The 21955-nt window shown below is 40.1% G+C and overlaps 1 protein-coding gene and 1 long non-coding RNA gene across 3 annotated transcripts in view; one reads left to right on the forward strand and one right to left on the reverse strand.

Moving 5' to 3' along the window:
• The window catches only part of BTBD3 (BTB domain containing 3), a 35883-nt gene extending 18518 nt beyond the window's left edge, over positions 1-17365 (reverse strand). The window contains exon 1 of one of the 2 annotated variants that reach the window (XM_039479461.2): positions 17218-17365. The gene's annotated coding sequence lies outside the window, so the exon portion shown is untranslated. The remainder of the gene's footprint in view (positions 1-17217) is intronic. The other variant, XM_039479460.2, reaches the window with a different exon arrangement.
• A 138-nt stretch (positions 17366-17503) lies between these two features.
• Positions 17504-21955, forward strand: part of LOC141585531 (uncharacterized) — a 75445-nt gene continuing 70993 nt past the window's right edge. The window contains exons 1-2 of the long non-coding RNA XR_012519078.1: positions 17504-17902; positions 18846-18989. This is a non-coding gene — a long non-coding RNA (uncharacterized LOC141585531). The remainder of the gene's footprint in view (positions 17903-18845; positions 18990-21955) is intronic.

Raw genomic sequence — 21955 nt, forward strand, 5'->3', positions numbered from 1 at the left:
AAATCCGTGGTGATGATGACTGGAACCAGACCAAGTAAAGACAGTCAATCTCTGAAAATGGAGGTCACAACTTACATCTGAGTCAGGTCTCTCTGCATAAGGATTTTACTTGTCATTTGCAGAGACGCTATGATTTCTACTATGAGTTCAGCATAGGTTGGTAACAGCATTTGCTTGAAGTAACATTGTCTTGCAAAATTTAAAATATGACACCAAAAATGAGACGAAAAGTGGCAAGTGGTCAAATTTTAACTGTACTCTGTAACGTTCTTCCTTAAGGGGCTATCATGTGAATTGGGGAAGATCTCTCTCACGTGACAGAGGAGTGCAAACAAGCATCCGCCCCAGAAGAAGGGAAGAAATTCCATCTCACCTTTCCCAGTGAGGGGAAGCATGGCATGCCATGCATTTTGGATCTCCATGACTGGCTGGATTCAGTTATTTTGACTCATCCTCTTTATTCACCCACCCTGCAAACCAAACTGTTTTAACACTACAAGTGGGTCCACTGCTTCCTGCCATCCTCACTGCCCTTTCTTCTGTACAATCCAACTTATCAAAACCCTATCCACCCATCCTCCAAGATGCAGTCCAAAGGATACCTCAGCAAGGAAGGTTTCCTGGTGCTTCCAGACTCATCATGCTCAACTGAGTACTTTCTCACATTCTATGCTGCCTTACGTTGCCAGATTAAAGTGTGCTTTCTCTGAGGACTGCATCTCCATATCTGCAACACTGCCATGCCCACACACCTGGCTTTCAATGGTTATACAAGAGGAGGTTAAAGCCTAATACTTCCAAGTCCAATTAGAATTCTAGATTACACTTGTGGAGTGTAACTGGTCCTAGACCAAAATGGTCTGAGACTAAGGTCTATGGTGTTTCTAGCTGACTGAGACGCAAGCTTAGACTAGGTAGAGTGGCAAAGAACCTGAATACCTATTAAACATGTCCCAGGGCTCTCCTGAACATGTCTAAACACAAATGCAGTATATAATACTACATTAATCTCACAACTAATCCAACTGAAAACACCAAAGCTCAACTTAAAGCAAGTCCCTACATGCTTAGAGGTAAGGCCTTGCTTCATTAGAATTCTAAATTTGCTGTGATATAGATATTCACAGAGAAGTGTGCGTTAACCAGGAAAAAGCACTGGTTACCAGGACAAAGCTGCCTTTATCAACCAGCCTCAATTCATGGCCTGGCATATTTATTTATAGTGCTAGTAAAGAATTTTAATGATTTAATGAAGTGGAAAGAATGATAAATTCTCAGCAATTCACATGAAAAGAGGAAAGCAGTCATATGAATAATAATAATAAAAAAGGTAATTAAAAAGACTTTCTAATGTGGTCTTGAAATGTGTTTCGTCTGTACTTAACATTGAATCGGTGAATTTCCACTACATTAGACACTTCTAATCTTCAAACAAAGTAATAAAATGGGCTATGTGTACAGGGCAGTAGAAAATGCATGCCTCCCCTGCAAATAAACCACACTTCTAGGATGGGCAATGTCTAGACCACACTTCTAGGATGGGCAATGTCTCATTTCAAATTACTGCAGAGCAAAAGCACAAGTAGAAAAGTATACTGCTTAAATGTGTGAGTCTCTGTGTCTTACTTCACTAAGAAGAATCAGAAGAGTAATCAGGTGTTTGACTTTTCTTACAAAAAATAAAGAATTCTCAACTTCCATCCATATATTCCCTTACAACATTGGAGTAATAGGCTGGGCATGGTGGCTCATGTCAGTAATCCCACCACGTTGGGAGGCTTAGGCAGGCAGATCACCTGAGGTCGGGAGTTCGAGACTAGCCTGGCCAACATGGCGAAACCCTGTCTCTACTAAAAATACAAAAATTAGCTGGGCGTGGCGGCACATACCTACTTGGGAGGCTGAGGCAGGAGAACAGCTTGAGCATGGGAGGGGGAGGTTGCAGCGAGCAGAGATAGCATCATTGCACTCCATCCTGGGCTACAGAACAAGACTCTGTTTCCAAAAAAAATGGTGTAATAATAAATGGAAATGATGGTATCATTGGAATAACTTATTTGTTGGCCAAAGCTAGAAAGTCTCTTGCTGGGCTGTTGTTATTTATGGAACCTTTACCACCAGCAATGATCTTAAAAACCATTAAGAGTGTTAAAAATGTAAACAAACTGTTTTAAAGTCACAGTTCGAGTTCTGTGGTGGCCAAAATAAATAAATAAAACTGCCTGAATTTTTCAATAACGAATTCACTGGCTAGAAAAGTGTGCTTCTTAGAAGGCAGGGTGAGGTAAATTCATTGTGTGTGTGCCTGTTGTTTGATGTGTATATGATTTAAAAGCAGTTCTGACTTGCACTGGTTAAGAAAGGATCTAAGTAGAACAAGTGACCAAATCCCTCTGCAACCTCCCAGCAGCATCTGCTGGTGGTGAGGCACAACAAAGGCTGCCATGGAAGGGATAATTTGCTCCAAACAGAAAAGGCAAGTGTTTCTCCAGGAACTACAAAACATAAAAATTGCTCCATAGTCTGGCTCTGTAACTTTTCTTGCTATTGATGCTACTGGTTTCTAAGTCATTTGAAGGTTACCCCAGTGACTCTGAGCAAAAGTCAACAGTGCCAATGGAGCAGTCAAGTCCCCTTACTTTTCCACAGTCCTCCTCACCCACACCTGAATGACGGGGGATTTCGGCCTAGTGGTAAAATGACCTGGGTAAATGCAAAATAGCTACTGTGCATTCCCTTTTGCTATAATCAATGTATTGTTTCTTGGGGAATCTCTGGGAGATTCAAATATTCTGCGTCATGAAATTGGGAAACAGGCGCAAAGCATTTCCAGTGAAATTGGAATAGAATTGTTTCCTCCTTGAGAAAAAAACACGTGTACAACTATTTGTGTTACAAGTCAAACCAGCAGCTTTTTTGTTGAAATGCCATGTTACCTGACAGAAGAAGCAAAGCACGCTTATTCAGACTAAGGTATTTCGCAGACTTTTTCTCAAAAATGAATGAAGTCAGACTGTCACTGTAAGGAAAACTGACAGTATTTATTGTGATCATAAAATTCAAGACTTCAAGCAAAAATTAGAATTTGGAAACCTTGATTACACCACCATGAACCTGACAGGTTCCCAATACTCAAAAGACTGCTCTGTTAAGAGCAGTGATATTAAATGAACATAATTTTTGATACTGTATAATGAAATATGTCAACACTTGAAAGATTTGCATAACTCAGTGAACCAACCTTTTCTAATAAGAATGCAATTACAATACAAAATCATGTATTGATAAAAGATCCAAAGTACAAGATCGACCAATGGATTTAAAGTATAACAAGAGTATAAAATGTTCACTGATACAGTTTGATTCCATACAGCAATTAATCTTTAAGAAACTATCATTTATGAAGTTTTGTTGAGGTATCAAATATCCACAATCATTTGAAAATGCTATTAAAATAGTGTTTTCCTGTTATACAGCTGCATGAGGCCAGACTTTCTTCATATGCTTTAACAAAAACATTTCTTTTTAAATACACACTTAAATATTTTCTTTAATTTTGACTACAGTAAGTATTAATAGATATGACCCCTATAAACAAGGCTTTTGAAAATAATTAAGAGAATAAAAGGGTCCCAAGACCAGAAACTATTAGAACTGCTGATGCCCAGCTTCATACGAAGTTTGGATTTTATTGTAAGCATAATGATAAGCCTCTAGAGGCTATTAATATGATTTAGATTTGTGTCCCCACCCACATTTCATGTTGAATTGTAACCCCCCGATATTGGGGGAGGGACCTGGTGGGAGGTGACTGGATCATAGCAGTGGATTTCCCCCTTGACAGTGTGTGAATTCTCATCAGATATGGTTGTTTGAAAGTGCCTAGCACTTGCCCCTTTGCTCACTCCTTCCTGCCACCATGTGAAGATGTGCTTGCTTCCCTTTCACCTTCTGCCATGACTGTAAGTTTCCTGAGGCTTCTGCAGCCATGCTTCCTGTAAAGCCTGCAAAACGATGAGCCAATTAAAACTCTTTTCTTTTTAAATTCAAGTCTCAGATAGTTCTTTATAGCAGTGTTAGAATAAACACATACAGCTATTAACAAAAAAAAAAACTCTTAACAAAGTATACATGATCAGGGCCAAGTTTTTATATATACCTGCTTTTTCCTTTCACTCTCCTAGGAAACAGTAACTAATTCTCAGAGAATAATTCTCAACCATTCACTCCAAAAAATATTTTTGCACATTGCAGACAGAATGAAGGACACAAAGATAATCTCTGCCACAAGAATTAAGAGCTGGCTGGGCACAGGGGCTCACACCTGAAAGGGAGGTGAGGTCAAGAGTTCGAGACCACCTGGCCAACATGGCAAAACTGGGTCTCTACTTAAAAAAAAAAAAAAAAAAAAGTTAGCCAGGTGTGATGGCAGGTGCCTATAATCCCAGCTACTCAGGAGGCTGAGGCAGGAGAATCGCTTGAACCCAGGAGGCAGAGGTTGCAGTGAGCTGTGATCATGCCACTGCACTCCAGCAATAACATTTCATTTAAAAATACAGGTAACACTTGAACACTATGGATTTGAACTGCTCTGGTCCACTTATATGTAGATTTTTTTTCAATAAATACATTAGAAAATTAGTTGGAGATCTGTGTAACAATTCAAAAAACAGATGAACTCCATGTTTTGTATTTCATGAATATATAAACCATGTAGCTATTAGTCTACTTTATCATTTACTACCATAAAATATACACACATCAGAATTATCAAAATTTATGCACATAAACACATGCTGTCTGTATACAGTGCCATTCCCAATCCAGAGAAATCTAAACACATGTTAAGATGCAGCATTAAATCATAAAGGCATATAATTAACTGTAGTATATACTATACTACTGTAATAATTTCACCGCCATCTTCTGTTGTTCCTGTGGTGAACTCAAGTGTTGCTAGTACTTGCCTATAATGTCATGTGATGCTAACCATCTCAGCATGAGCACTTTCTCTTTCCAATATATTGCTTATGGCAGTAAAATGTGATCTCTGGCGGTTCTTGCGTATTTCTCATCATGTTTAGTGCAATACAGTAAACCACGAATAATACCAGGCGACCCATACAAAGTGCCACTAGTGATGCTGGAAGTGCTTCCAAGAAGCATAGAAAAGACAGTACAAGAAAAAAGTTGAATTGCTTGATATGTACTGTAAATTGAGGTCTGTAGCTGTGGTCACTCACCATTTCAGACAGATGATTCATCTTGTAAACAGATGATGTAAACTTACAATATTGATGAATACAGTACAGTTCTATAAATGTATTTTCACTTCCTTGATTTTCTTAATATATTATTTTCCCGTTTATTGTAAGAATGTAGTATATAATACATATGACATACAAAATATGTGTCAATTGACTGTTTATGTTCTCAATAAAGCGTCTGGTCAACAGCAAGCTATTAGTAGTCAAGTTTTTGTGGGTCAATAGTTACATATGGATTTTCAACTGTTTGGGGTGGGAGATGGGAGAGGGGCATCAGTGCCTCTTTATGCTGAAGTTGTTCAAGGGTCTAGTATTTTACCAGAGCTAGTATCCAAATACTTTCCCATCTTCACTCTTAAAAAAATTTTAAGAGGTTGTACATTTTAGTAGGATTCTGATCCTCACAACTACTTCAAACTCAGTAACTAAATAATACTATGGAAACACTGTAAATGCAAAATATAGGTTGTCCTTATCTTGAGCATCTCATTTTCCTCTAAGCCAACCCAAACACCATTATCTATTGATATCCCTAAACCACACCCACCTAGTCAAATCCATCACTATCTGGTGATGACTTTGAGTACACATTAGGAGCTATTTGCTAGCTAAGAGTTCAGGACTGATTCTGACATTTTGGGGAGATGAACTGAAAAGAGAAAATAGCCAATAAAGTAATAAAAAAGTTTCAAGTATGCATGAGTTGATCCCACAGATCTTACAGAAATACTTATTGAATGGTATTAAATCAACTAGAATATCTACTAATTTAAATAAATTATACAGCATTTATTAAATAGGTGCTGAAATCATCTTGGGGAGGGGTGATGAAGTCCGCTTTGAGAGACTGACTGTAACTGCACGGGGATCAAAAGTGACTGCACACGTGCACCTTCCCTCCACTGCTGACCACTTTCAGATGGCAGCCCACTCTCCAACAGATGAGCGCCCACTTCATGCACTTATTTATCCTGTCTCCCAAGGCCACAAGAGATGGTGGGGGAAAAAAAAACAAAAAACCCCAGGAAGAAACAGAGCACTCTGGAATGCACCTCCACCAACACTGGTGTCTAAGTGGTGTAGGGGGACAGAGCTGTGTAAGAGAATGCTACCAACAGCTGCCTGTAGCCTGAACCTGCATCCTGAGCAGAAGGAGGGACTTTTGGGTAGCTTCTCACCGTATTTTTCTACTGAAAATAAGATTATTTTGGAAAGAGTCACCTGATACAACCTCAATTAAGAATTTTACCGATTTCTACGTTTTCAAGGAATATAGACCACCACTTTAAAGAAAACAAAAAACTAGGTAAGTAGAAGAAATGAGGTGGCATTATAAAACAAAAACTCTCACAAAGGCAACAAACACTTACAAGTCTCCAAAGCAAGTGTAGAACTTTACCAAGATGTGTTTTGGGCAATGTGACTTACCATAAGAAAGATAGGTAGGCCAATGCTTTCTATTCAGCCTTGGCCAATAGTACTGACTATTTAGGGTTCAATACAAAATGAATTTGAAACCGCGCTATTGTCAAAAGAATGAGTCTTCATGACAACAAAAAGTAGATCTAATCAGAGTAGCAAAGGCAAGGCAAATTCATCAGGTAGGAGAGATGCATTCAAAGCAATGGAACTTGTGAAATTTTATTTCTAATACGTAAGGTAATCATGGCTAAAATGTTTGCACCTTCTAATTAAACATGGGGAATACTCTTACTATATACTACCACATAAAAATTAAGGAGAGATCAAATATACACAACGAACTAGCTATATCTTGAATTATTCTGACAGTAGAGTTGAAGAAAATTTTCACATTTTTGTGTACAGGTAACAGCTACTGGGCTTAACCATTTTTTTATTTTTTTATTTTTAGACAGAGTTTTACTCTTTCACTCAGGCTGGAGTGCACTGGCACGATCTCAGCTCACTTCTACCTCCCAGGTTCAAGCAATTCTCCTGCCTCAGCCTCCAGAGTAGCTGGGATTATAGGCGGACAATACCACACCTGGCTAATTGTTTTATTTTTAATGGAGACAGGGTTTTTAAATGTTGGCTAGGTTGGTCTTGAACTCCTGACCTCAGGTGATTCGCCCACCTTGGCCTACTAAAGTGCTGAGATTACAGGCATGAGCCACCGTGCCCAGGTGGGGCTTATCCATTTCTAAAGACACATACATCATGGTTTTTGTTTATTTTCTATTCTTCAGTTGAATAAACAACCTCTAAAATAATCATCTTTTTTTCTTGCAAATCACACCACTTACTTGCAAAGTAAATTACAACAGTAAAAATCATACAAATATTTCTTGCTCTATTAAGAAAGAGAAGGGAGTTTGATGTTTTTGACATATTCTTCGATTTGAAGGACACAAAAAGAGTGTAGAAACACAGTAAGCAAAACTTTAAAAATGAATGACAGGTTCAGCAAACCACCATGGACCTGTGTAACAAACCTGGATGTCCTGCACATGTATCCCGAAACTTAAAATACAATTCGGAAAGAAAAGAATGCAAATACCTCAAGAGTCTGAGACATGAGGAACCATGGAAAACAAAATGAAGTGTCCAAGAGATCAAATACAGTGCTCATCCACTTCTCAGATTTGTGTGAGCACTGGAGGGGGCATGATAATTGTTTATTACAATTCATATGAAAAATATAAAAATTATGTATTTTAAAAATAAAAATGACCGCTGTAACAGTTGCCATAGGGATGACTACAACATTCTCTTGTCTAGAAAACTGAATGTAATGCACTGAGATCCTTTGATTTTGTGCAGGCGTCCCCAAACTTTTTACACAGGGGGCCAGTTCACTGTCCCTCAGACCGTTGGAGGGCCGCCACATACTGTGCTCCTCTCACTGACCACCAATGAAAGAGGTGCCCCTTCCCGAAGTGCAGCGGAGGGCCGGATAAATGGCCTCAGGGGGCCGCATGTTGCCGGCGGGCCCGTAGTTTGGGGACGCCTGATTTTGTGGATTTAGTAAATGGTTCAATTAAGTGTATCCAGGTGGCTTTAAGGATTTTAAAATCACCTTAGAAGCGATTTCAGCAAGATCCTTATAGGAAAAAAAGCTTAAAGGGGCCATGAATGATGTCCCAAATAGAAAAAGGCATTAAAAAGGGGAAAACAAATGGTTATTGCCAACATTAAGAGACAAATATCTGCAGACTGGTTAAAGAACAAAAACAGTAACAGTATATCATTGATATTTACCAGGGAACCCAGGCATATTTTGAAAAGCTCCTAGGTGATGCCATACCTACTTGATTATAAATTGAAATATAAAGAGAGAAGATTCTAGAATACAATTCACATCATTCAGATATGAATCAGGGCACTTGGCTAGGCTTTTCTGTTACTTATGTGACCTGGTCCTACCCACTAGTATAGCTTAGTACTTTACAGACAGTACCCTATTTAATTCTCGTAACCATTCTCTGTATTATCTCCATTATAAATTATAAATGTTCTTGAACTTTTCCCTTCTGGTGGGATAAGTCAACGTTAGATCCACAAATGCTTAAACACTATGCATATGTTGCTTCATGAGAAATTCACTGAAAAAAAAAATAGAGAAGGTAGACTACATTCATTCATTCAAAAAATACTTACTGAGCACCTTCTATGTGCTAGGCACTTGGGACACATTAACAAACATACATAAAATATTCACCCTCAAGGAACTTATAGTCTAGCAGAGATGGAAAAGAGACGTAATTCACAAAATAAATAAATAGTAACTTAGAAGGTAATAGATGGGATGTAAAAATAAAATGCAGAGAACTGCAAGAGACATACAGGATAAAGATTGCAGTTATAACTAGCGTAATCACACAAACAAAATGCTATTTTAGTGAAGACCTGAAAGAGGTGAGGGAGTTGACCATGAATGTATCTGGGAGCTAGGGGGTAGGATGAAATATTACAGGCAGAGAAAAAAATCCAGTGCAAAGACCTAAAATGGAAATGTACCTGCCATGTTCAAGGATTAGCAAGGAGGCAAGGGTGACTACGATGGAAAGCATGAGTGGGAGACAAGTGGGAGAAGAGGTTAGTTAGTGGGAATCAGATCATGTAGGGCTCTATCTTTTTTTAATTCTTTTTGAGAAAGACTCTCACTCTGCTGCTCAGGCTAGAGTACAATGGCACAATTTCAGCTCACTACAACCTCTGCCTCATGGGTTCAACTGATTCTCCTGTCTCAGCCTCCAAGTAGCTGGAATTACTTGTGCATGCCACCATGCCCAACTAATTTTTGTATTTTTAGTAGAGACAGGGTTTCACCATGTTGCCCAGACTGGTCTTGAACTCCTGATCACGAGTGATCTGCCCACGTTGGCCTACTGAAGTGCTAGGATTACAGGCATGAGCCACAGTGCCCAGTCCAGATCATGTAGGGTTTTATGAATCATTTTAAGAAAACTGGCCTTTATTCTGAGTGACATGGAAGCCATTGGAGGGTGTTAAGCATAATTTGCCTTACATTTTTAAAAGATCACTCTGATGTTAAGCTGATGGAAAATTAAAGAGAAGCCAGGGAAGAAGAAAGGAGACCAGTGATTTGCTAGGAGACCACTGCAATAATTCAGACAAGAAATGCTGGAGACTTGGACAAAGATGCTGGTACTACAAATGGGAAAAACAGTTAAACTCTGGATTCTGGATACATTTTGGAGATAGAACAACAGGATTTGCTGACAACCTGGATATAAAGTTGGAACAAAAGAAAAGAATCAGAAGGATTCCCAGTTTTTTTTGGCTTAAATAACCTGAAAAAATGGAGCTTAGACCCATTAGGTTGGTGCTGGCTGCAGATGGAACAGGTTTGCAGAGAAACATCAGCACTTTTGTTCTGGCCATACTTAGAATGAAGCGTCTTTGACATATTCAAGTTAAGTCAAAAAAGTAATTGGAGGTGTCTAAGGTGGAAATATATATTTAAGAGTCTTAAGCAGCTACACAGTATTTTATTAAAGCCCTGTGACTATTTGTGACAACAAAGTGGCAAGAACTGAGCTTTGGCACATTCTAAATTCATAGGCTGGTGAGAAGAGAAAACCAGCACAAATTTGAAAACTGAAAAGAAACCAGAAGGAGCAGTATAGAAGGAAAGGCACCAAAGTGTAGTGTCATCAATAATCAAATGAAGAAAGAATATTTAAAAAGAAAAGGAGGAATAACAAATTATATCAAACACTGCCAACAGGTAAAAATGTGACTTGAGTGTTAGATTTCACTTGGAATGCTTGCTTGTGAAAAATTCCTGGTGACTATCTCCTATACCACCCCAACCAAGACAACATGCTCATACATTGAATATGTTATACTTCATTATTCCTATAAGTTCAATTTGTTTTTATAGAGAATCATCCATAAGGAAGACTTTCATCCAATTTAATATCTGGGACTCAAATCAATAGACTTTTTAGAAATACCAGTTGATAAACTGCAGATGAGAATATCATGTGCTAATATTCAATTCCCATGTCTTAAAAACATAAAATTACCGTTAGGCAACTTGGAAATGAAAGGATAGATTTTCTTTGTCCTGATAAAGAACTATAAGAAACCAAAAAGCCAATATTCTACTACTCTTTTTCTTATTAAAATAAAGAACAAGTTTGTACATTATCACTATTACTATTTGATAATGTTCCAGAAACATGTGATAACGTTCCAGAACGCTAAATCTAGTGTAAGCTGCCATAGGACCAAAACAAAAGGTATAACTATTAGAAGTAGATAAAAGTGTCATCATCTGCCACTGATTATATAACTTGGGAACATACGAAAATAAACTGCAAAGCTTTAGCATAAGAGCCAGCTATAAAATAAACACACAAAAATCAACCACTATCTTAGACTACCAATAGACAATTTGAAGAACCCATCACGAAGTTACAAAAACAAATACCTAAGAAGAATTATAATAGGAAACATTAGAACTCAGATGAAGAAAACAACTCTGAGGAAACATTAGAACTCAGATGAAGAAAACAACTCTGCTGAGAAATAGAAGGTCTGAATAATCTTTCACGACCCTTAAAAGAAACACTGATTGCCGGGCGCAGTGTTTCATGCCTGTAATCCTAGCACTTTGGGAGGCCGAGGCAGGTGGATCACGAGGTCAAGAGATCAAGACCATCCTGGCCAACATGGTGAAACCCCGTCTCTACTAAAAATACAAAAAATTAGCCAGGTATGGTGGTGTGTGCCTGTAGTCCCAGCTACTCGGGAGGCTGAGGCAGGAGAATTGCTTGAAGCCGGAAAACAGAAGTTGCAGTGAACCAGGATCGCGCTACTGCACTCCAGCCTGGCGATACAGCGCAACTGTCTCAAAAAAAAAAAAAAAAAAAAGAAAAAAGAAACACTGATTACAGATGGCAGTCCTTGCCAACAAAACAAAATGCAAAATGATCTGGTATTTTTTTCAGTTCTAAAGAGTCATCTTTGGATCCTTCCAGATTACGATGGCAAACTTAACACACATATCCAATTACACCCTGTCCCTAAACCCCACTTAAGTGACAGTAAGGGATCTTTCTAGAAGACATAGAGACCCAAGGACTTAAAGAACTGTAATGGAAACTACAAATCATGAAAGTGGAAAGCAGATGGACAAGTGGCAACTGTCTCAGCCAACTTGAGAGAGCGAATGCTACACCAACAGTGAGAAAAGCCAAGAAGTACTACTCACTCCAGTCTACTCAAAGACTAAGTATGAGAAGCTCTAAATTCCCTAGATGCCTTCCCCACCTCCTCACTGTAGACCATTGCCAGACAATCCCAGAACCCAGCAAGATTACAGATTTGTTCTTGGAAGTGTAGGTAAAACAGGCAAGTGTGCATGGTGAACCTTCTCCAAAGTGACTACACAAAGAGGATGCTGAAACCCCAGCCAGATTCCTCCATGAACACTGGAAATAACACGCTTTCCTCAGCAAAACACTAGCAGACTATTCAATGACCAGCCCAAGAAGACCCTACAAATGGCCCCAGTGAAAAACTCAGGAGAAACAGTAAACAGTCCAAAGTGGCTGCCACTGGGAAGGCAGAGTAAGGAATGAGGAAGAAGAGGCAGACAAAAGACCATTTATTTTATAATGAGCCTCTTAAGACTTTTAAAACTCTGTGCATATATTAAATTTAATAATCTTTATCTGAACAGACAGGTGCATATAACTGTAATGTTAAAAGGGTAGTGTGATGTGCTCTGCCAGATATTTCTATGTATTCTAAATTTATGATTAAAAAGATGTGCAACTGATTAAAACTAGTGATCAACACATAGATGAGCAAGACCTAAAACTGAAGCAGACCCCAAAGCTAGTCAAGACCTTAAAAATTAATAAAGACCACAAAGCAAAGAAGAAAGGAGGAACTATTTAACAAATGGTGCTGGTAGAACTCGCTGACTAGGGAAAAAGAGGAGGCGGCAGTCGCAGTGTAAGAGCACTTCATATCCACATACAATTATAAAATTAAATGTAAAAAGATCTAATATATTTCCAAAATTTTGTTTCATTTAGCTCGCCTTTCAGATAAAGATTATAAAATTCAATACATGCATAGTTTTAAAAGTCTAAAAGCCTTATTGTAAAATGAGTTGTCGTCCTTATCACCTTAGTCTTCCTCTCCAGAGGTAGCCACTTTTGACTGCTTATTGCTTCTCCTGAGTGTTTTACTGAGGTCATTTGCAGCGTCTTTCTGGGCTTTCCAAGCATGATCATTTACAAGGAAAAAATCAAGGTACAGACCTGTTTATATAGAAATAAAAATTTTTTTTTGTTTGCATAACACCAAAAAGTGAATTAAATAATGAGCCGTGGAGAAGAAAAAAAAAAACACTAAAAATATAATAAAGGTGCAATCTTTTTAAAATAAAAAAACAGGTTTTTTTTTTTTTAAATCGTCACTTAAAAGTAAAGGGGACAAAGTACCAGAAGAGAGAGCTCCCAAAAGGAAAACAAAAGAAAAAAGCAGATTATCAATTTCAATAGTCACCAAAAAATATCAACTAAAAGATTGTATTTTTATATAAAAATCAGGAAAGGTGATAAACACTGGAGTGCTGACACACTACAGGCAGATCTTACACTCTGTAAGGGAATATATGATCCATAAGCAATTTGGCAACAAGCCACAAGAGTCATAAAAGAGTTCATCTCTGCCCCAGGATTTCTACTGCCATTAATCTAACCCGAGTAAGTCTGAAACTCTTAAATTTTCAGACAAAGGCATTTTTCTCAGCTCCATCTGTGTGTCAACTCTTACTACTGAGCCTACATCCTTTGGTCGACCCTGCTGGCCTTCCTCTACTTAGTTCATTCCATCTTACCAAAAGTCTGTGATGCAGGCACCATGACCCTTATTCCAAGGAAATGCGATTAAAGAGGTAATTAAGGTCACGTAGGAAGTAGCCATGCTAGGATTTGCAACCAGAGGGTTTAATACTGTATTCCCAGCCAGTAAAAATAAAAATATGTAAAATAACAGAAAATTAGTTCAATAAACTTGGGTGTATTCATCATGAAAAACCTTATTTTCAAAGGGTTTATGAAAAAAGGAAACATCTCTAATATTTGCCTCATATTAAATAAATCTGCAATATTTAAACTATGGATAAAATTAAAAGTCGGCTGGGCACGGTGGCTCACGCCTGTAATCCCAGCAGTTTGGGAGGCAAAGGTGGACAGATTACAAGGTCAAGAGATCGAGATCATCCTGGCCAACATAGTGAAACCCCGTCTCTACTAAAAATACAAAAATTATCTGGAGGTCGTGGTGCACACTTGTAGTCCCAGCTACTTGGAGGCTGAAGCAGGAGAATGACTTGAACTCACGAGGTGGAGGCTACAGTCAGCCAAGACTGACACTGCCCTCCAGCCTGGCGACAAGGTGAGACTCTGTCTTAAAAAAAAAAAAAATCGAATTTTGTTTAAAAGTATGTCTATGCAGACAAACAAAAAGGGTAACGGAAGCACATCATCTAATTTTCAGTTGTTTCTTTATGGAAGATGTGACCATGATTTTTACTTTCTTAATTTTTTTCAGTGATTCACAAAATGTCTCCAACAAAAAATACTTTATTTTTTTTAAAAGAAACACAGCAATAACAGAAATTCTCAACTATGTTTGCTTAATTTGAATAAACAAAAGACATGTCAATAAATGCACATTAATACACACTTTCAATGAATTTGTGACTAGACAACTAAGTTGAAACGTATACTAAAGGGAAAAGACTTAAACATCACATTTAAATGTGTGATGAAAGAAGGGAAGATTAGGTGAGAGATTATTATTTTAGCAGCCCAGCATCACTGCTGCAACCACAAGGTTAATCACATAAGAGGAATTTCCATCATTATTCCTTTCTCATAGTAAAATGAGAATAATTCACCTTACAGGATTTGCTTGATAGCCAAGTTAACAGAAATTTAAACAGCACATGAAATAGATTTTAGTAAGAGAAAGCCATTTCAACTCCCAACACAAACACAATCACAACACAAACACACAATCATTGGAATCCTAAAGGCATTTTAGAATTGACTAAATTCTGATTACTTATATATCAAAGTTTAAAAGATTAAAAAAATTAAAAACCTGAAATATGTAAATGATCTATTTCTGTACTATTTTATTCAGAAGAGTTTTAAAAGTTCCTTGCAAGGCAAACTGGAATTCGATGCCCATAGAATACCTGCTTTGAGCATTAAAAAATGAACATTTTTAAAAATGATCTTTGGATGCATGTGTTTGGACAAAGGTAGGGGCATGTGTACACTAATTGTGCCTTTCCTTTGTTAAAGTATAATATTACAAGCGGTTTAACATTTTGTAGAGAATGCTGGCAGAGTACTTTCTAGGAACAAAACAACTTAAAAGCTAATAATGGCTTTGGCTTTTTCTTTTCTTTTTTTTCTTCTCTATGTTTTCTAGATTTCAAGGACGACCTGGCAAAAAAAAAAAAAAGCTAATAATGGCTTTTTTGCCACAAATTATCAAAAGTTTTCCCGCACAAATGTGGAGTTATATTTCGCTTTTTAAAATTTTAAATATAAGGTGTAATTTAGGACTTTAGAGAAATAGTACATACAATTCTTAGGCCTGTGCACCTCCAAGAAAACTTGTTAAAAAATAAAAAGAAAACATTGCTTCCACTTCATTTGGGAAGTTTGTTAAACAAGTTATCAGTGCAAGAATTGGGAAAGAATGAAAAATCAAGAACATAGCTGCTAGTAGTTACCCCATACAATGGCATTAAAAAATAATATGTAAGTATCTTAGAAAATCTTGGAACTGTATAAGCTCACCCTTACCTGCGCTGAGACCAAGAAATGAAAAGGGTGATTCAAAAATCTTCCGAAAAGGAAGAGTCCTATTTAGAAACTCAAGGTTAAGAGGACCCGCCCACTTCCCCTGGAGGACTCGTTGCTATGGGAACCCGCAGTAACCCTTTAAAGCCAGTAATACACGGGGGAGGAAGAGCCTTTTGAAGGTTAGAGTTAAAACAGGGGATCTGGGGGAGGGTAGAGTGAGGGACTGAGGTAGGGTTAAAAGAAGGGGAAAAGCCTTTGGCTGGGCAGGGGGTCAGTGAAAGAGGACTTAGTAACCCCAAAAGAAATTCAAAACAGCACGTCGAACAATTGTTGTGAGTGCTAGAGTCACATTATAGTTCATAAAGTTTGAACCATTAGAGACGCTTCCCTCCCTCCTTGGTGGGAAACAATCCCCACCTTTGTGAGTTCCTGTCTAGGAAAAAGAATTTGAGTTTCATGCCACCAATTACGAACTGATTGCTACTACTATGTGAAACTAAACTCTTGACTTTCTTATATTAAACCAGTGTTTCCAAACTCGGCTGCACGATCACCTGGGGATCTTTAAAAAATACAGTGTTAATTGGTCTGGTGTGCGACTGGGCATGAAGAGTTTTAAAACTCCCCAGCGACTCCTCTGTGCAGCCAAGTTTGGGGAAACTGTATTACAGGATTTGGTGAGGTGGAGGGGAGTGTTTAAAAAAGAAAAAGCACCGTGATCTCCCTTGGTCTTTTGAGGACTAATCATAGAATTAGCTCGCTTTCCCCAGGCACACACAGGACAATGGGTTGCCTGACAAACAGGGAACCCCGGCAGGCCCTAACAATACTTTCTTTGAACAGGCCAGGAGGTAGAAAAGCCGTTTCTTCCCAAGAGAGCAAACATCCGTCTTTTCCGAACATCAAACTTCTACGTTTATTTTAAGAGCAAACGGGCCACGAACGCCACTCAGAACTCGACGGACGAGTTGCAGCCCCAGAAGGAAACCGCCCCCGCCATCGCCCACCGCCACGCGTTGGGGTCCCGCAGTGCCCGAGGCCGCACTAATCCGAAGGGTCGGTCCCCGGAGTCCCCCGCCCCCCCCAGACCGAGCTCCCCGCGCCCCTCCGGCAGCGCCTCAGGAAAGTTACTCAGGGGAAGTTTGCTTCGCTTCCCACCGCGCGCCTCCCCAGGAGAGGGGCGCGGCCCCCCGCCACCTGCTAGGCGCCGAGGCTTCCCGACCGCGCCCCCCGCCTGGACCTCCGCCACCTCCGGGGTCGCGCACCCCGCGGGCGTCTGCAAGGCCGTGAAGGCTCTTGCGCCCCTCCTCGGGGTACCTCGGCTGAGGCTAGCCTGCCCCTCCGCCCCGGACACCAGGACCCCTGCGCGGGCCCGACGCGCCCCACTGAGACCCCCTCGGGTAGCCGGCCCCCGCGGCCAGCGCCTCTCGAGCCCGAGCGGCGGGTGTGGGATCCCCTGGACCCCAGGGCCCGAGGCTGACCTGAGGCCCCTGGCCCGGCCTCGCCTCGCCTCGCACTGCCCCTCCGGCCGGCCGCAGGGCGCGCGCCCCTGCCCAGGCGGTCCCGCGCTGCGCACGCGCGGAGGCGCCGACCCGCTCGCCCGCAGCGCCCTCACTCACCGCCCGCGCTCCTCCTCGCCTCGGGCGACGCGGTCGTCCGCCGCCTTGCCCGGTGCCCGCTCCTCAAGCCCCGGCCGGGGCACTCAGAGATCCAGCGCCCGGCGGGCTCGGCGGGCACCCGCACGCAGGGCACGCTCTGCGGGAACGAGCGTGCGTGCCCGAGCCCCGGGAGGGAGCGGGGCGGCAGGGGCGGTGCTCCCGGAGGCGGCTCTGGATACGGGGCATGCGCAATGTCTGTCCTGTCCTCAAGTTAGAGTGAGGGGTGGGCGGGAACCCCCTGGCCTTGAGAAGGCGGGAAAGGTAGAGGAGAGCCAGCGCTCCTCAGTCTCTGAGAGGCGACCTCGTCCTTGTCCCACAAACTTCAGTTTTTCCCTCACGGTCGGTCTTTTATCAATGAATGTGTTAAGCATTTATTGAACACTTGCATTGGCAGAGCGGATGCACTGGATGCAGGGCATCCTCCGGTCACAGGGGGCCGATGGCATTTGGCTTTGCGACTCGTTTTCAGGCACTGATACCAACCCTCTCTAATAGATAGAGTGTACGTAAATAGAAGTCTCTTAATACCTAAAATTGCAAACCTTGACGACACTCTTCAGCGATCTGGGGAAGGAGAGTAGCTGCTGGCTGGATTGATGATGAGAACTTCGTTGAGAAGCGAAAGACGAAAAGTGAACACAAAGGCGTAAGTGGCAAAAAAAAAAAAAAAAAAAAAAAGTCAAAGTCAAACAGCATATAAACCCATGCACTGTATCGGGGACAAGTTCAATCTGAGTGTATTGTTCTTAGTGGAAGATGAAAACGGCGGCCGGGAAGGTAGTTGAAGCTCATCTGGAAATAATCTTTAATGCTTAGAACAAGACTTCAGCTTTATTCCGTCGATAATTGAGAGGCACTGAAAAAGGAGAGAAGGGGAGCCCGGTGGTGGCTTAATTAAATGCAGAATTTAGGAATATGAAGTGGAGACTAGAGATATGAAATGCTGTAGTGTATGTTCTAGGTAAGAAGTAGTAGGGTCCTAAATTCAACAGGTGGTATCAGGAGTGGGAAGGATCTAAAAGTTTCCAGAGACTGTGAAGGACAGAATGGCTCCCTAACTAATGTCACTGCCTCTTGGGTAGAGAGATGTTTATCATGACAGGCGCCTACCTCATTAGATTAGATCATCATCCTTGGCAAAATGTGTATCAGTGGATAAATTGGACCTACGTATACTGTTAGGACCATTAAATGCTTCTTTTAGAATGAGTTTGGCCCTGGGAGAACCAGGTGAAAACCATTAATTTGAGAGACAGTGTATATAGTGAAAGACACCTGGGCTTCGGAAAACAAAAAACCCTTAGCTAAAGTCCAAACACCTCATAAAAAACTATATTGTCCAAATTCCTTACTATCTGTGGCCTTACTGTGTTCATCTGTAACTTGGGATCATAACATTTGCCCTGTACAGTGGTAAGTTTTATGTGTCAACTTGACTAGGTCCTGGTAACCAGATATTTGGACAAACATTAGTCTAGATGTTTCAGTGAAGGTACTTTTTTAGATGGGATTAACAATGAAACCAGTAGACTTTGAGTAAAGCTGATTACTGTTAATAATGTGCATGGTTTTCATCCAATCAACTGAAGGTCTTAATAGAAAAATGCTGACTTCTTCCGCCAAGCAAGAAGGAATTCTGGCAGCAGACAGCCATTGGCATGCACCTTTTCCCTGGGCCTGCAGCCTGCCTACCTACTCTGCAGATTTTGGAGTTGTCAAGCCTCCACAATCATGTAAGTCAATACCTTAAAATAAGCCACAGTTGTATAAGCCAATACCTTTCTCTCTCTTTCTATTTTTCTCTCTCTAAACTGAAAAAAAAGAAAAAAAATGGAGTCACTCATCCTAGTGTCACATAACCAAACCAAAACTTGAGTTATTTACTTGCAGGATCTGACCTTCTGAGAAATCAAGAGAGATAACAGTGAAACCCTATTAAGCCAACAAGATTTTGCTTACATCTGTAGAAGAAAAGTAGCCTTGAAATGACCAACCCTCTTATTTGTTCTTTATTTCTGCTTTTCTCTTCTTTTTTCTACCTATAAAAATCACCCACTCTGTTTAGCTCATCAGAATTTCTTCCTGTGTTGTAGACTGAATGCTGCCAAGTTCATGAAATGCTGATAAAAGCCAATCAGATTTTTGAACTTAATTTGGTGAAATTGTGTTAATTGACATATATTTAAAATAGATATGTAGATATATATCCATCCTGTTGGCTCTGTTTCTCTGGAGAACTCTGGCTAATACCTTGAAAGGTTATGAAGATTATGTAAATTAATTCTCATCTGAAAAACAAGCATTGTAATCTTTAACTTGTGAGGCTGTAAAAAATTAAACACAAGGGTATAAAGCACCCAGTTTATAGCAGAGTCTGAGTAAATGACAGCTATTACTTGTGAATGAACACTGAAGGGAAAAACCAACGAAGAGATAAGATAGATATTAGCACTTGGAAAGCCTTTTCTCAGTTCACTGGGTAATAAATATGTAAAAACCAAATTTAAGAGGTAAAAGAAAATTTTGGTGTCCCTAGCTCTGACACAGTAAAAATCTGATAAATATTGCAATTACTTCCAAATAAATTCCTTAAGAGCCATTAACTAAAGATAGACCCTGGTTGTACTCTAAAACACCAGACATGCAAAGCGGAGATATGAATTAATATCTGAACAGTTTACTCCAATTTAAGTTCCAGTTGAAGTCACTCTGCTTGCTACTAGGAAGGAGAAACATGGAAAGAGCTTCCTTTTGAAATAATTCCTAATCTCAGAGTAGGTCATGCTAAAGCAATCAATGTGTTTGTTGAATAGGCTTCTGGGTGAGCTTATTGTTTTGTTTTGTTTTGTTTTGTTTGAGATGGAGTTTTGCTCTTGTTTCCCAGGCTGGAGTGCAATGGCATGATCTCAACTCACTGTAACCTCTGCCTCCTGGGTTTAAGTGATTTTCCTGCCTCAGCCTCTGAAGTAGCTGAGATTATAAGCATGTGCCACCATTCCCAGCTAATTTTGTGTTTTTAGTGGAGACAAGGTTTCTCCATCTTTGTCAAACTGTTCTCAAACTCCCGACTTCAGGTGATCTGCCCGCCTCGGCCTCCTAAATAAAGTGCTGGGATTACAGACATGAGCCACCGTGCCCCACCAGGATGAGCTTATTGTTATGGGGAGTATGCGAAAGTGATTAAAATATTCCATTTATTCTACAAATATTACCATTTGTTATGTACTAGGCAGCATCCTGCCCTCAGAGAATTTATCAAATGGTGAAGAAAAATGCGTAACTATAATTTAAGGCAGAATGTGACAAGTGCCTTAAGGGGAACATAAATGGTTGGTCAATGGTTGGGCAAATTGTACCTTGCTCAGGTAGCTAATGCTGAGGTCTCATTTTCCTGATCATGCCTCCATAATGGATCCTAGCTTTACATATTTTCTTATGGTAAAAGCCAGTGATATACATGAGCATCTTGTAAATATGTTTTGAGCAAAGTTGGTAAACATCAAGTAAGTCAACATTTTCATTTCACTGACACTTTTGATTCTGAGTACACGTTTGTGGGATACAGTTAGAGAGGGTGTGGCAGGAGAGACACAATCTATTCAAATGTAACGGTTTCTCCTTGTCTTCCTCATCATTTGTCTTAGCTGTTTTGTTTAAGGGAGATTTCACTTTAGAGTGAAAAAAATTACAGATTTTTTTTTGACTTAATTAGGATTTATGAGCAAAATACATTAAAAACTAACCTGAAGATAACAAAAGGTGGGGGTTTGGATTTATGAAAGGGTGATGAATGATTGAATTAGAAATCATTAACCAGACGGACAAAGATGACAATCATGTTTGTCCTGTGACCAGTGTTGTCACAGGTGACTCCTTTTTCCTTTTGGCTGAGAAGAAAATATTCCACCATGCATAAGAACAAGCAAACTCCGGGGCTGACAAAAACAAATGATTTGGGGAAAATACTCATATTTTAAATTATCAGGATGATATTTCATTATGAGAATTTGTGAATATATTAATTTTATGAGTTTTGCTACAGTGACCTGGGAAGTAAATGTATCTGGAATTAAAGGAAGCCCTGTGCTACAAAAGAAAATGTTTTAGAAATTGAAAGAAATGGCCTCAAGTCGTGGATGATAATTATCATCTGATGTTCCTTGAAAGAGTCATATAAGCAAAGCGACATCCAAATGCTAAAGGAGACAAGAAGCCAAAGAGGAGGCAGACAAATTTAGTTTTTCGGCGTTGGTGAATTTATTTGGGGACTTAAAGACAGAAACATGGCCTTGGGTGGCCACAAGACAAGTAGATCTCTGCACCTGTTACTTTCCAGAGCCAAGGCTTATGTACTATAGGGAAAAGGTATATGTATTCCAGCAAGACAGAGAAAGGCAACTGTTCAAAATAAGAAAGAGTGTTGCTCTCTTTCTGCTGCCCAAGATGACGAAAGGAAAGAAGGCCAAGGGGAAGAAGGTGGCTCCGGCTCCTGCTGTCGTGAAGAAGCAGGAGGCTAAGAAATTGGTGAATCCCCTGTTTGAGAAAGGCCTAAGAATTTTGGCATTTGACAGGACATCCAGCCCAAAAGAGACCTCACCCACTTTGTGAAATGGCCCTGCTATATCAGGTTGCAGCAGCAGAGAGCCATCCTCTGTAAGTGGCTGAAAGTGCCTCCTGCAATTAACCAGTTCACCCAGAC

The sequence above is a fragment of the Saimiri boliviensis genome, chromosome 9, assembly GCF_048565385.1.
Source record: "Saimiri boliviensis isolate mSaiBol1 chromosome 9, mSaiBol1.pri, whole genome shotgun sequence".
NCBI lineage: Eukaryota > Metazoa > Chordata > Mammalia > Primates > Cebidae > Saimiri > Saimiri boliviensis.